Below are 16,065 nucleotides of genomic sequence, written 5' to 3'. Positions count from 1 at the left end.
TGTTTAAGAATTACAGGACTATATTATGGAAATGGTGGCGTAAAGTATAGACTCAATAATTATTAATTTTATTCCTTAACTTTTGTTTCCCTAGAAAACTCTGAATTTATGGAGGTAGGAATTTGGAGAAAAGCTTTGTCATCTTTTTCAGGAGTGTTCGTTTCACTTTGGTGTCTCTGGGACAAAGAACAGTTTTGACTCATTTCTGTGTCCTGGCTGTCTTTAGTTCACTGATCTGTAGCAGCTATAAATATTAGTTTGGCCGGGTGCCCTGGAGTCATAAGAAGTGAGGGGTAATTTTAGGTCTTGACTACTCTGTCGGCAACAAAAGCCTTAATTGGCAATCAATGTGTGTAAAGCCATTTCGGAAAGAATGAGTGGGCTGCACGTGGCCACAGGCTGCTCCTACAGTGGGATCACAGGGAACTTGCTCGAGAATCTGATGTTAGAGGATGTTTTACAGCTCCTGTTCTCCCTGCCGGAAGGACAGCTACCTTTTCACAGAATAGGTAAGCCATTCTGCTAACTGTAACATCACCACCATCCCCAACTTTGACATTTCTTACTAAATGAATACCAAGGATGAAGGATAGCGGGTTAAATCTTGAAATGGTATTTAAAGGGGGCCTGGGTTCCAGGCTCAGCCCTGTGTAATTTGTATAATTTAATTAGCATCTCTGGACTCCATTTTCTCCCTTTCTAAATGGAGGAAATGTGTATTGGAGTTGAAATGACTATGTACTACAACAACAATACATCGGGATATTCATATGTGGACTGCTTTCTGCATTTAGAAGACAGGCAGGCTCTAGGCATATGTTTATACTGGCATTTTCTTGTTAATTAATTCTTCATCCTTTTCTATTTGTGGTCAGGGAAATCTTCCATGTAGTGAAGAGGAAGGGATAAGGTTTAAAACCAAAGGGATAGGTTTAGCATAGTATGAAAACCTTTGAAGTGTTAGAGAAAATACAAGGAGGGTAAAAAGATTTGAAGGAAACTGGGGATTTTGCTGATTGTGTTGATGTTTTTGATTCTGTCTGTAACTAATTCAATTGGCAAACACATCAGGACTCTGGGCTAGGAGCAGTAAGGGGGAAAACAGATTTCTGTCAATTTCTCTCCTCAAGGGACTCAGATTCTCACTTGAGAAATGGGACGGATGGGGAAGAGCTGCCAAGATAAGAAAAATAATCTCCTCCATTAGGCAGTGTATTCTTAAACCAGATAAGTGGCATGGACATTGGATTCAGATGTAGGAGATATGGGGTGACAAGGGAAAGAGTCTCAGCGAAGCCAGGCCTTAGAGGCAAGTAAATGTGATTCAGCTTGTCAACAGATGAGGAGAGGACATGTGCATTCCAAGTGAGGAGTAACCTGAGCCAAGACGCATAGTTAGACAACCATGGCTGGATTGAAAAGTTCTTGTTATGAAATAATGGCGATTAGATGAAAGGTATGTATTAGTCACCTTGGAAATGATTTTTAACATTGAATTTAAAGAAAGTCAGCTGAAAGTCAATGCAAATTATTGATGGTTGTGGCTAAGGTGGATCAGCCCTGAATGTGAAGTAGCCAATGCAGTGGCCTTCAGTACCAACTGTCCCCAACCCACCCTCCTTCTTTGCTCTTCATTTCCATTTTCATGAGACCAATAAACATGACCAAAATTGCCATTAGAAGAATTTGAAAGGAGTTCCATTTGCTGTTGGCCCTTCTTCCAGGCCTATCAGGTTTGTGGTGACCTTACACTGTCTTGCACATCCCCTTGGGGTAGCGTCCCATATCCCTGTCCTTTATCACCTGTTGAACTTCAACTGTATCTATACTGAAGCTTCCACTTGTATCCCACCTCTGTTTCCTAAGACTCCAGTTGGCTAAGTTGATAAAATGATTGAGCTAATGGCTCCGAATGAATTCAAAAGAGAGAGTTAGACTCCCCCGACTCCACACACACACTTTTTAGACACTAGATGTCAGGTTTGATTCTGGTCACTAGAAGTAGTTCTTTTGCACAAATCCAAAGAAGTAATCCTAATGGTAAGAAATACAAGCAGGACAGGGGGATGTAAGGGACCTTTCAGCTTTACCAGCAGGTGAATGCAGGAGATGCTGTGCTCAAAGTGTATCCTAACCTTGGAAGTCTTGCTGCAACTTTCTCCCTATGAAAAACACTACTCCCTTTCAAAGGTCAAGTAAAATATCACCACCCTTGGGAAGACTTCTTCGACACCTAATAATAATTAACTGCTTGTTCTCCCTATCATCTTTAATAAAACTGTTTCTCTTATTATATTTAATTTACAAATGAGAAAAACCAAAGTTTAAAGCAGTTAAGGACATGTTCAAGATCACGGAGGTAGTAAGTGGTTAGAGACATGGGGTCAAAACTCTTAACAACCAGTTAATCCATTAAAATTTTATCTCTTCCTCCTCTGAGCCCCTGAAGCATTTTGCTTGTGCCTTTATCACAATAACAACTAGAACGGTCTGTTTTGGACTACGATAAAATGTATACTCCACAGTTGGCCTCAGTATAGTACAAACTCCTTGAGTTTAAGTACCATGTCTTATTCATCATTTTATCACCCATAGTACCTATTGAGTACCTGATAAGAATAACGTGCTCAATAAGTTTCATTTGAACTATTGAAAACAAATCAAGAGAAAGCATGACAAAAATTTCCTTAAAGTTGTCATTGTTATTTTTTTCCATATTCACCTGTGGATATGTGTGTGTGTGTGTGTGTGTGTGTGTGTGTGTAAGATTCAGGGAAAACTTATCGGCCTAAGTTCATGTCAGACGCCTGTGATTTTGCCTGCTGTGCATAGTATGGAGGTAGAAAACACAGCAGAAATAGGTCCATGAAGCCACTGTTATTTTACAGAGGAAATAACCCTGAAATGTCTATGGGCTGTATCCATAGAACTCCCAGAGAACAAAGCCAACTGCATTTCTAATGTATGTCCCTGACAGGATTCCCTCCACATTTATTATTTAGTGTAAATTATATGAAAATGATTTTTTAGCTTTCTCCTCCTGGCTTTATCTTTTATATAAAAAGAATTCAACCCCAACTCCAGTTGTTTTCAGTAAGGGGTAGGGATTTTAGAGGAATTTTAGCTTCGCTTTCTCTTCTTGCAGTAAACACTATGCAGATAGGTTTTGGAAGATCAAAATGCATCTTGATGCAGGTTCAAGAGCGGCTGCCTTCTTCCCAGCTCAGTAGAGTAAAATACCCTTGAAAGATGTCCGTGGCCTTTCCTTGGCCTGAATTGCCAATCCAGATAGTCACTTTCTAGAATCAAACCCTGAGCCAGACATTATTTACCCACCTCTTGTTTGGATGCTAGGTTTATTCCAAAACATCCTTCAGCTGAAAAAGTTGTTTCGAATCTGTGTCTAGGAGTATAATCTCCCCACTTCCCCCAGAAGCTGTCCAACTCTTTCTCTTAAACTAAAAAGTAGATACATTCTAGCACTATGCATAGCGCATTGTAGGTATTCACACCAGATATAGCCACACTTTATTTCTCTTATGCAGATTAACAAATTCACCAAATGTAAGTCACCTTCAAGAGACAGCAAAAGGAAGGCCCGAATCAGTTTTGTTTTGATTAGTGCTACACTTTGCCTCTGTCCAATTCAGGACCCACACATCTTTAATTCATATGTATTGCAGGCTAATAAGCAACAGAGAGATTAGTGTACAGGCTTAGTGTACAGGGTCTGGTATCAGAGAACTTGGATAAAATCCCAGCTCTGCAGCACATTACCTCTGTAAAATCAGAAAAGTTACCCAACCTCACTGAGTCTAGGTTTGTAATATGGATGTACCACAGTGACTGCCTCATAAGGCTGTTGAGAGGGTTAAATAAAAGAATGACCACAAAGCACTTAGCACACTGTCTGTTCTATACATTTGAGTTATCTCATAGTGTGTGTGTGTGTGTGTGTGTGTGTGTGTGTGTGTATTTTTCTGTGTTGCCCAGGCTGGTCTTGAACTCCTGGGCTTAAGTGATCTGCCCACCTAGGCCTCCTAAAGTGCTGGGATTACAAGTGTGAGCCACTGCACCTGACCTCATAGTGTTTTTCTCATCATAATCAAGTTCTTCCCACGTCAAAGTGAAAAGTCAGCATGAACTTGACTCCCTTTCTCATGTTACCATGTATCAGATGTTTGGGCTCAGGTAAGTCCCCGAATATCTCAGAACCTGAGTCTTACCTTCTCATGTGTAAAATGGCTAATAATAATAACCACTTCATTGGGTGGTCATGAGCACTGGGTACTAATGTTTGTAAAAATCCTTAGCACATAGTCTCACTACACTAATGCACTTAATAAATATGATCATTACAATTTATTAGCAGGTATATGAGTATCATATTATTAGTAGTAGTAGTATCATAGTATTAGTATCATATTAATATCATCATCATCACATTATCATTAGCACGCATATGAGTATCATATTATTATTATTAGTAGTATCATATTAGTATCATTAGTATCATATTAATATTATTATTATCACATTATCATTACTATCAGTCAATTGTATGCTTTTAGGAACAATGGCAGACTTCTCTAGAACATCCATCTCTGGCTTTCCCTAACTTTCCAAATGGTTTCAGATGCTGAACACCTAAAGCAGCACACCAGGTGGCATTATTTTGCCACTGGAAACACAATACCAGTGTGTGAGCAGAGTGACCAGCCATTTGGCTAAAAATATTTCCATGGAAACCTGCAACTGAGCTTCTCAGTCCTGGGAACTGTTCTCCTCCCTTCCTCTTTCTTTCACTCTCACGTATTGAGTATATAGGCATCCGCCACTAATGAATAACAGGAACCTTGATCCTAGGTTTAAACAATCCTCTCCTAAATTTATCTCTCTTCTGAGAGTTGTTTGAGTTCTTTTCTTTTCTCTCCCTATTTTAATTTTGTTGGGAAGACAGGTACCCTGCTCTGACTCCGTGATAGGCATCTCTTGTTTGTGACATGGTACTTTAGCGTTAGAGAGGAAAGACATTTGTACTCACTCTCTCTGCTTCCTCAGACTCTGTTTACTTCTCAGCAAATAAATGTCTGCTTTGTAACCCTTGCTCCCCAATGTGTACACTCACATACAATTCTCTTTTTTCAAACACATGCTTCCCTAGATGACTAAAAACTTATTAGACAATAACTTTTTCTGCTTTACCTCCTGTCTCTTTGATTGTTCCTTCTCGTTAATTTTGATGAGTTCCTTTCCTCCATGCTTATGAAAGATTTCTTCCAAATTCCACCTCCTTCTTCATAAATGTACACTTCCCCCAGGATCCTTGTCTTTATGAATAGATCCACTCATTTTCTCAAGCCAGTAAGCTGGACAGAGTCCTTGAATTCTTATTCTTCTCCATCAACAAAACCACACACACACACACACACACACACGCACACACACACACACACACACACACCAGAAATCACTAAGTTCTGTTGATCTCACTGTCTTATTATTTCTTGAATCCATATATATCTCCTTATTTTTATTACCCTAGTACAGGCCACCATATGTCTTACCTGAATTACTGCAACAGCCTCTTAATTTGTCCCCCATTGCTAATCTTATTTCATATCCTTCAAATTCGTGTCCATAGTTTAGCTAAAATGATCTTTCTAGAATGTATGTGTGATCTGTCTAGAGCACCATTTAAGCCTCCCAGTGCTTTCCTTGTCTCTCTAGCTTTTATACGTCACCAAGCCCAAACTCCACATTCTGACCATAATACATGCTTTCTAAGTTCCACCATGCCATGATCTTTGAGGAAGGTGAGGATGGTTTATTTTTATTTTATTCTTTTTTATTTATAACACTGAGATAACAGGAAACAAGTAGGAGAGGTTTAAAGAAGAGCAAAGGGCATGTATGTGTGTGCGTGTGTGTGTGTGTGTGTGTGTGTGTGTTTGCCTCTGAGATTCCTCAGCACTGTGATTTGTTCCACCTTGGTAAAAAAAAAAGGAAAGATGTGAAGAAATAAAGGAAATGGTCAAAGAAACCTAATCTAACCTCACAGATAGGATGAAGAGATGGATGCTGTCACACAGGATATCACCAAAAAAAAAAATCATTTACTAACATCTACGTGGATTTTATGCCTAGAAATTCTTGGCTGCTTGGTTTACTTTATAACTGCTAAGTTTTCATTCTTTTTCTTGCTTGTGTTTAATTGCCTGACTTTTAAACAAGTACATTTGTAGTTGTATTAGTTGAAATTTCAAGCATACCTGTAAACAACATTAAATGCCATTTTATTTATGGAAAATATTGTGAGCCTTTTCCCCTCACATTATTTGTGTTCGTTGATGCTTTACTCCACACAACAGCAGTGTCCACACTACGAACCAAATGTTCAAATTATCTTGTGCTTGTATCTCCAAAAGCACGAATTCCTACCTGTTAAGTTGCAATTATATCCTATTAGCATAAGTGTTTTAATTTTGGATCACTGTTTTATCAGTCCCTAAATACATAATTGGGGGAGGGACACCTAACAAAAAGCTGACAACAAAATGAATCAAAATTTAGCCATCCTCCAGAAATTAAAACAGATAATCAACAATATGATCATTGGTCCAAGTTAGTTGCTTCATTGTGCTTGAGTGATAAAGAGTTATGACTGGTGACAATTCTGATTATTAGAGTGATGACGATGACGATGATGATGATGATGATGATGATGATGATGATGATGGTAGTGGTGGTAAGGGTGATGATAGCCAACATTTTATAAGTTCCCATAATATGCCAGGCAAGATGAGACATCTTTTTACATTGATAATTTTCTTCCATACTTATGATAAGCCAGAGAGATAGATGCTTTCAGTATTACTATGATTTCTGTTTCACAGATGAGAAAACTGAGATTTGTAAATGTTAAGTAATTTGGCGAAGGTCTTGCAGCTAGTTATAGGTTGGGAAGAAATCAAATTCAGATTATTTAATAAAAAAGACCTTGTGTATGACATCATGCCAAGGAAATTCTACCAAAGTGAGCTTAATACTCATGGGGCCCTATCATCTTCTATTTAGATTTGTCAACGTTAGCAGGCAACACTATTTACTTCCTTTCTTGGTATTTTGCTCACCATTACAATACATTATGAGACTTCAGCTCTAGAAAGATCTGAGGAAGAAAGAAGCAGTTTCCTTCAGGGCTTTTCTTATTTCAAAAATAGAATGCTTTGTTTAAAAATGCAAACATAGTACAAGACTTTTTTCAAAAGTTATTGTACCAGATGCCATTTGTAACACATGATAAACAAGCAAGACTTTAAAAATACAAACACTTAGGTATAATTTACTTTTACATTCAAATACTTAATTTATATCAGTCAATTCATAATTCCTCATCGGTCTTTTCCAAATTATTTACCTTCTCTATGCCTCCATATTCTGATTTGTATAGTACAATAATATTATTGGCAAGCTTACTGGGTTGTTGTAAGATTTAACAGAGATAACTTAAGCAAAGCACTTAGTACCATGTCTGAGACATATAGTAGGCACTCAGTGAACGCCAACTGTTGTTATTATTAGAACTTAAACATTAGAAATTCCTTTTATAATTTGCCCTAAAGGCAATTAAACATTCTATAAGGTGATTTCAAAGTTAGAGAGCAGCTTGTCACCTATAACTCCTTTTGGTGGTTTGTCATATGTCTCAATAAGCCACAGCCAATTGTCCTCCTTGAAGATTTGTAAGCTTAAATAAATGGTATATCTGGCATTGCTTTCCTAATTTCTAATTAGCTATAAAAGTCTACTTCTCCTTCTGCCTAGATTACTTATTTAACCATGGAGCAGAGAACAGAAAGCTACTTGTAGAGATGTTTGTACAACAGCAGCAATAATTCTGTGACAGTTTTTAAATTTGAATTTCTGGGTCCAAATTTCTTTTTTTTTCATACCTCATATGCATTAGGGTGCATGTTTATTTCTTAGGCTTGGTGTATATGACATACATACACGTGCACACACACAAACACACACATACAAATACATAAGCATTTTTTTCTGCTTTTTTGGATGCCTGTGGGAGCCCTGTGGCATAGTTTCTGTATAGCTGGGCCTGGGCTTGACTCTTTCCATCAGAAATTTTCATCAACAACTCTTGACTTTACTAGCTGCTACTTGGCTTCATTGTTAGGCTATTTCCACACGGATATGGGATGATTGTGAAAAGTCAGGAGCTGTGACACAGACAGTAACACACACCTTCCTTTTACTTGCAGTTCAGTGGGCTGTGTCATTAGTTCTAGACAGTGCACTGCAGAAGGAAGTGACCCATGTCACTCTCAGGCTGATGTAGTGAAAAGTTCATGCGTGAAGTCCCCCATGCCCAATATTATTTTATCTACAACATTGACCCAGAATTGTTATACCTGCAATATTGACAAAAGAGGCCATGTGCCCCCAGTGGTACAGGTCCTTGATGATAATTTTAATCAGGCTGGACACATAAGTCACCATGTGGTGAACTTCTTAGAACTACGGTGAACTTTGTGTAAGAGAGAAATACAGAAATAAATCTTGTGATGCTAATCTCTAGTGATTTGGGGATTTTGTTATTATAACAAAAACATATTCTATCTTAACTAAAATGAAGGCTATCAACTTGATAGCTTACAAATCCTAAAGCAAAAGGTTGTCTCTCTCAATTGTTTTGCAGTGTATTTCATAGGATTCTTATAGGCCCGTTTGAGTAACACGTTGATTCCTAAACCATCAATGTGACTGCTATGGATGAGTAATCTGAGTGTCTAGTCCTATGTGATGATCCAAACCCTACTTGGAGAAGAAAGGATCTGAATATACTCAACATCATCAGATGGACTGGAAAGGACTACTCTGGAATGATGGAGGATTAGTTATCCAAAGCATGCTATGTTTATATAGTGGAGCTCTGATAGTTTCCTGAGACCCATCTCTTGTTGGCCTGTAGTGATCTTGCTCTAATAACAATATAGTGAAGAGGAATAATATATTTGCTCTTTCTAAAGTGCTTAAGTGACAGTTTGGATTTTTACTTTTGATGAAACACTTTACTAGAAACATGAACCACGCAGTGGGGATTGGAGAATGTTGTTAAATCCCAAAAGATACAACTAATCTTTTATTTTCTTTTATCAGCTACATGCAATGCCTCACCTTCAATTCAATTCAAAAAACCCATAAAGAGAACTTGCTAACTAAAATACATCGTGTTCAATGGTGTGGCGCAGTGGTTGCCAACCCTTTTGACACTAGGGACCAGTTTCGTGGAAGACATTTTTTTCCATGGACTAGGGGTGGGGAGGATAGTTTGGGGATGATTCAAGTGCATTACATTTTTTGCGCACTTTATTTCTATTATTATTACATTTTATATAATGAAATAATTATACAACTCACCATAATGTAGAATCAGTGGGAGCCCTGAGCTTGTTTTCTTGCAATTAAACAGTCCCATCTGGGGGTGATGGGAAAGAGTGACAGATCATCAGGCATTAGATTCTCATAAGGAGCATGCAGTCTAGATCCTTCGTATCCACAGTTCACAATAGAGTTTGAACTCTTATGAGAATCTAATGCTGTCACTGATCTGACAGGAGGTGGAGCTCAGGCAGTAATGTGAGTGATGGAGAGCAGCTGTAAATGCAGATGAAGCTTCACTTGCTTGCCTGCCACTCACCTCCTGCTGTGCGGTCCAGATCCTAACAGGGCATGGATCAGTACCAGTCCATGGCCCAGGGGTTGGGGACCACTGGTGTAGAGGATAGGGCCAGTGGGACAAAGCATGAGAATAGTTTGATTAATATAAGTGGGAACCCAGAATAAGGAATACTTCTGATTTTTGGAAGTAGAAAACCTGAAAGGAAAAAGAAGAACAATTGGGATGGGCCCTGAATAGTTAACATGATGTCTATAGCTAGAAAATGGATAAAATGCCTTTCCAGCCTCGGAGACCAGCATGGGAAAGAAGCATGAGTCTTTACGGTTGTTGGTGCCATGGGAGAATGGTCCCAAAGTGTACAGGATGGGCAGGAAACAAATGATAGGCTAAAAGGGTGATTGAACAGAATCTAACAGGGACTTTTACAGGTATTGGGATGGATTTATGGAATTCAGGAAAGGCTGGTACAATGCCCCATGACTAGCAATAGCAAAGAAATAGTCAAGTCAGATAATCTGGGACAATATTGGCACTCAGCAAGTTAAATTGGTGTTTGTAAGACAGAGTTTCTCAGGTCTTTTAATATACTGATGTAAACTCTGAATCTCATAAAAGTGGAATATAATAATATAGCATTTCCAAAATGCATTTGACCATGAAACTTTTAAAATACAGCATCTCTTGGTACTATATAGAGCTCGGTGATGCATATTCAGGAATGATGGCTTGGCATAAACTCATTTATTCTGTTTTGTCTGACTATGTATTATATACTTACATCGTATATTTTAAGCTATTGAGAACAGGAAGATTCCTTCTGAATTCTTTTCTATCCCATAGCACTTTATTGCTGGTGGGTTGTAGATGGTGAGCAAAGAAGAGGCCTCTATCTGAAAGGGATCAAAGAGTCAAAGTAGGGCATGGAGACATACAGGTAAAGCTGAATTGTGGGCAGTGGAGTTATTGAAGAACAGTAATTAGAAAGGTACATGGTACTTTTGAAAAGATTAAGCCACATGGAGGAATCAAGTTAGAAGTGAAAGTTGTAAAAAGACCTTTAGGATGGTGTGGTAGCCATACATAGAAAATGTGGCCAGTTTGCCAAAGCAGTAAGCAGCTTCGTGGGACAAAAAACAATAGTGTCCTTTTTTTATGGCTGCATAGTATTCCATGGTGTATAACGTACCACATTTTCTTTATCCAGTCTATCATTGATGGGCATTTGGGTTGAGTCCATGTCTTTGCTATTGTGAATAGTGCTTCAATTCAGGGACATGAATGGAGCTGGAAGCCATTATCCTCAGCAAACTAACACAGGAACAGAAAACCAAATACCACATGTTCTCACTTATAAGAGGGAGTTGAACAATGAGAACACATGGACACAGGGAGGGGAACAACACACACTGGGGCCTGTCGGTGGCAGAGGGTTGGGAGAGGGAGAGCATCAGGATAAATAGCTAATGCATGTGGGGCTTAACAACTAGGCAATGGGTTGATAGCTACAGCAAACCACCATGGCACACATTTACCTATGTAACAAACCTGCATGTCCTGCACATGTATCCCAGAACTTAAAATTAAATTAAAAGAAATTTAAAAGTAACAATAGTGTCAATGAGGATGAATGGAATTTATCCCCCAAAAGCATGCTCCTTTTCATGTCCCATGGCCATTTATTTTTCATCCTAAATGCATATAAAATTGAATGTTGTGCTTAGCACTGTATTTTCTAAAAAAACATTGTAACTGGTGGAAATCCAAGAATCATTTGCCAATGACTGAAGAGTAATGTAATAGTTTATCAGTGTATCACTCAAAGATTCAGTGAACAGAATATTTACTATTATTTGCACAGAATGGTGTTACCTACTCCCTTCTCCCATATTTTATAAATAACAAAAGTAAAGCAGAGTGTGCAGGATGCCAAAAATAGTGTTTAAATGACTGAAACAGGAAATCAGAAAGGAAGGATGCCTTTTGAAATATATATAGTTAAAACAGGACAGACATTCTTTAACTAATATTCCATATGTAGTGTATGCACTGAGTACACACAGACAGCCAATATTTTCTATTCTCTCATCTCTTTGTCTATTCCAGATCCCTGCTCAGGAACCCACTGTGGGCCAATCAACAGCTTCCCAAAACGAGTCAGGGAGTTCCAGAAGCTCCCATTCCAGTGCCAGCTGAGAATCCATTTGGATAATAACGGAGTAAAAACTCTGGTTTGGAGAAAGTTTCTGTAATGTGTTTCTTTTTCCTTTTTGGTGGAAGGGAGAATAAAGGAGGATATTGCCTGGTAAGCATGCAAAGAAAAAAAGTCACGCCAATTTCACTAGAATTGCCCAGAACCTCAACTCTGGTGAACTGCAGGTGACAACACTTCACACTGTTTACATGATTGGGGCTTCCCTGGAAACTGCGCTGACCCTGAGATGATTGAACATTTAGAGTAAAACCCTTGATGTAGTTCATAAAATTGGATTCAAATGAAAAGTTTAATGTGGAGTCATTCGAAAATAACACTAAGAGCTCTTCCCTGAATTCAAAAGTAAAAGGAAGGAAAACATGTTAGTCTTAGCAGGAGCCAAGGCTGCAGGTGGGGGAAGATGGAGAGGACAGTGTTTGGGTTTTATTATGTTTACTTTTCTCTTACGGAAGAATAGAAGATGGATGACTTGATGCCTGAGGTAATTCAGTGTGTTTCACCAATTTGGAGATGGTCATTTGTCCATACTTAAGTGTCAGAAATTATGTTGAAATATTATAATTTCTGTAAGCTTGGAAGGTTACAATGTGGTGGCTGTCATTGCCCGGGCATGCACAAACTTGGTCGTGATTCCTGGTGGCATGATTAGACAGACAACTGCAACCCCTTGACACTTAATTCCAGAAATCATTTAAGAATCACTTGAAAAAGGAATATATTATTGTTGTCCCTCCAATAACCGAGTGTCTTCTGAAAACCTTTCATTGTCACTTTCTGGTAATTGAACAATGAGAACACATGGACACAGGAAGGGGAACATCACACACTGGGGACTGTTGTGGGGTGGGGGGAGGGAGGAGGGATAGCATTGGGAGATATACCTAATGCTAAATGACGAGTTAATGGGTGCAGCACACCAACATGGCACATGTATGCATATGTAACAAACCTGCACGTTGTGCACATGTACCCTAAAACTTAAAATATAATAATAATAAAATTAAAAAAAAAAAGGAAAAGGAATATATTGTTGTTGTCCTTCCAATAACCGAGTGTCTTCTGAAAACCTTTCATTGTCACTTTCTGGTAATACACTAGGACCAGAACTTCCTGAGTGAGCATTAGCAGCACAGAAAAAATCTGGGAGATAATGGTGGAGCTCTGTTGAGAAACGCTACATCATCAACATTGTTAACACATTTAATGGCACGAAGGATTATATTAAAAGAAAATATATAGCTAGTGATGACTCTGAGTCAGAGTGATTCAAAAGAATAAAATTCTGGATGTGAAGAAGTTTAGGACATCTTAAACCTATTTATTTTATTTTATTACATATACACAAGACTGATATAAGATAGCAATCAATGTCTATATAAATTTAAAAGATCCATTTCAACAAGTATTAAAGTATCAATCTAAATGAAAATGATATATTGTTTTAAATTTTAATTGGCATCATTACTTCTTTCTTAAGTGTGCATTTTTTTAAACAGCTTATCTGGCAACCGACAGTGTCTTACATTCCATAGAAAACAATAGAATAGTAGATTTCTTTCTCCTGAATGTTGTTTTCCTGACATTAAAGATGCCAAAGGCAGTTGCAGATTAAACTGGGGTTGCAGCACAAGTTGTGACCCATCCATCCTGTTCTCCCAGAATCAGAACTGTTCCTACTTGACCTTATCCCTTCTGCTAGGAACATCTTGGCTTCAGCAAAATCACCACCCACCCCGAGAATGAGCTCCCATTAAGCCATCAATGTCCATGACCCAATATGCTACCTCAGCTATATGAATCAACTGCACTGCCTGTTTCACCACTGGCCCAATGGCAAGCAGCTGCCACCAAATTCTCCCTTTTTCCCTATCCTGCTGAAGATTAAGTTTCCATACTTCTAGATCACTCTAATGGGCTATCACAAAACTTTTCCATTAGAAATGTCTTATTGTATGAACATACTCCTTTCTACTCCAATTGCTGTTATAAAGTTGAAATTGAATTGTACAAGATTATAGAGAAGTGCACCCACACACATACACACAAACATGCACTCACACTTCCCTTTTTCTTCTCCTTCCTTTTATCATAGGAGAAATAATTTTTAGGGCTCTCCATGTTCAACTTTCTTTTTTCTCTTCTTATTACCAAAAGGTAGTAGCACTTATGCTTAAAAAAACAAACTAAGATTTATCCATAAATGGTAATTTTTTTTGTCTTTGAATAGTTTCCCTGCTTTGTCAGCAAATTAAGTGTTTACCTGCAGTCCTTCATTGCATTACCAGGTTTAAAAAATCACTCCTGCCATCACAGTGAAGAAAAATGATGACTACAAAGAAATAATTATTAGAAACTTGAAATGAATCATTCTTTTATGATCCTGCACAAAGACTGCAGATCTCCCTAAGGGAGATGACCAGAGAAATATTTAAGTCTGTCTCTTTCAGTTAACATTTTTATCTAGAAATTGACATAAGGCTGAAAAAAAAGGGACAGTATTGAGTCATGAGCTAATTTTGTTATTGTTATTTGAAAGATCTCAGGGAAAACATGTTGATATCTACAGAGGAAGAAATGTGTCTGAAGTTTACAATAGTTGATTATTTTTTAATGACAAAAATGAAAAATTCAGCTCTTTAATGTTCTCTCTTAAAATACTGAGCTGCAGACCCCTTGAGATAAACAATTTTATGTGTTCAGTTACTTCCACTGTGATTAGGTCAGTAATCTATCATTTATGGCAATTGTATCAGGGTAGAGTAATGTGAATAATTAAATTTTTTACATAATAGAAAAATAAACACCTTTAAGTTTATAGCTGACCAGTAGCAAAGTCAATTTAAGATGTATTAACATTTCCCTACCTTAGTAAAAAATGTAAATGAAATATAATTTCACTTCTCATTGATAATAGCATTATTATAAGCATAAATTACTATATATCCTGGGAAATTGCTCTTCTTTTCTGGTCCTCAGTTTCCTCATCTGTGAAATAAGGAGAAGGGTTAACTAGGACAATTTTAAGGTCATTTCATGCTTTGGGAATCTATACTTTTATTCTGTTGGGAACATTAACATTTTAGGCTGGGATAAAGCCATCGGTCTTCTCCCTTATGTCAAAAACTCCAACTGAGAGTGTATTTACAGGTGAAGTGGAAATAACAGCATAGCTAATCTGACATCTATACAATCTTTGTGAAGTCACCAATTCTGGGTCACAGTTTCCTTATCTGTAAAGAGGAGCAACCATATGAGGGGTTCATAAAGCTCTGAACTATTATTTTTAATGACACAAGTTTAAACACACAGAAGTCAGTGGAAATTGGAGACATTTTTAGACTCTTTGGCTTACTCTTGTGGAAAGCAATTTTAAAGTGAAATCACAAGTGATATTCTAAGCAAACTTCATCTGTGGCATACAGGTAGAGAGTAAAACTTCTGTTGTACTTCCTCCTGCCCTTTCAATGCCTGCCATACTAATAGAACTCAGATCTCTCCTAATGTTTGCATCAGTAAACTAGTGCATTAGCAAATACACATCAAGTGCCTATTTTATTCAAGGCATAGTTTTAGGAGTTGACATGCCTATCATAGAGGGACACAATCTGATCAATTTATTCAAACTAAGCTTAGGGACTCCTAGGAATTGTTTCAGGTTACTTTCAGCAGGGAAACAATTAGAAGCACAGATGACCCTTCTGGCAGTGGAAAATCTGCTCCCTCTGTGATTAATGGTCCAATTAACAAGGCTAGTTTAGTTGTTACCATAGAATTATTTGCAGGTGCAAGTATTTGTGAAGGTAATTTTAAATTGGCTTAGATTTGCCTGGTCAGGAACAATCATATACATGTATTTTTAAGTTATTCTGGTGGGACCATTTGGGGCAGAAAAAATATTACCTAAGTTCCCAGGATATTTGAAACCAACAAAAGAAAATGATTTTTAAAAAAAATATACCACCCAAACTCTCTTGTTTTTAGATCAAAGGAATATTTAGAAACTTCCCACTGGTTATCGTTTTGACACTTTAAATTTTTTTTCTTCAAACGTATGTAAATATCTGAAGTTATATAATCCCCATAATACTGGCTTATATTATTACTTCTACTTTTGAATTTAATTGTTTAGTATTCATGTGGCACATAGGATTTG

At 37.7% G+C, this 16,065-nt stretch overlaps 1 long non-coding RNA gene across 1 annotated transcript; it reads left to right on the top strand.

The window, feature by feature from the left end:
• Nucleotides 1-298: 298 nt before the first annotated feature.
• LOC107966832 (uncharacterized) lies at nucleotides 299-11,939 on the top strand. The gene is made up of 2 exons (XR_001706832.3): nucleotides 299-509; nucleotides 11,804-11,939. It is a non-coding gene; the product is annotated as an uncharacterized LOC107966832 (long non-coding RNA).
• The last annotated feature ends 4,126 nt before the right edge of the window (nucleotides 11,940-16,065 follow it).

Source organism: Pan troglodytes, chromosome 8 (genome assembly GCF_028858775.2).
Source record: "Pan troglodytes isolate AG18354 chromosome 8, NHGRI_mPanTro3-v2.0_pri, whole genome shotgun sequence".
Classification (NCBI taxonomy): Eukaryota; Metazoa; Chordata; class Mammalia; order Primates; family Hominidae; genus Pan; species Pan troglodytes.
Note: the sequence above shows the minus strand (reverse complement) of the source record. Positions and strands in the feature narration are given on the sequence as shown.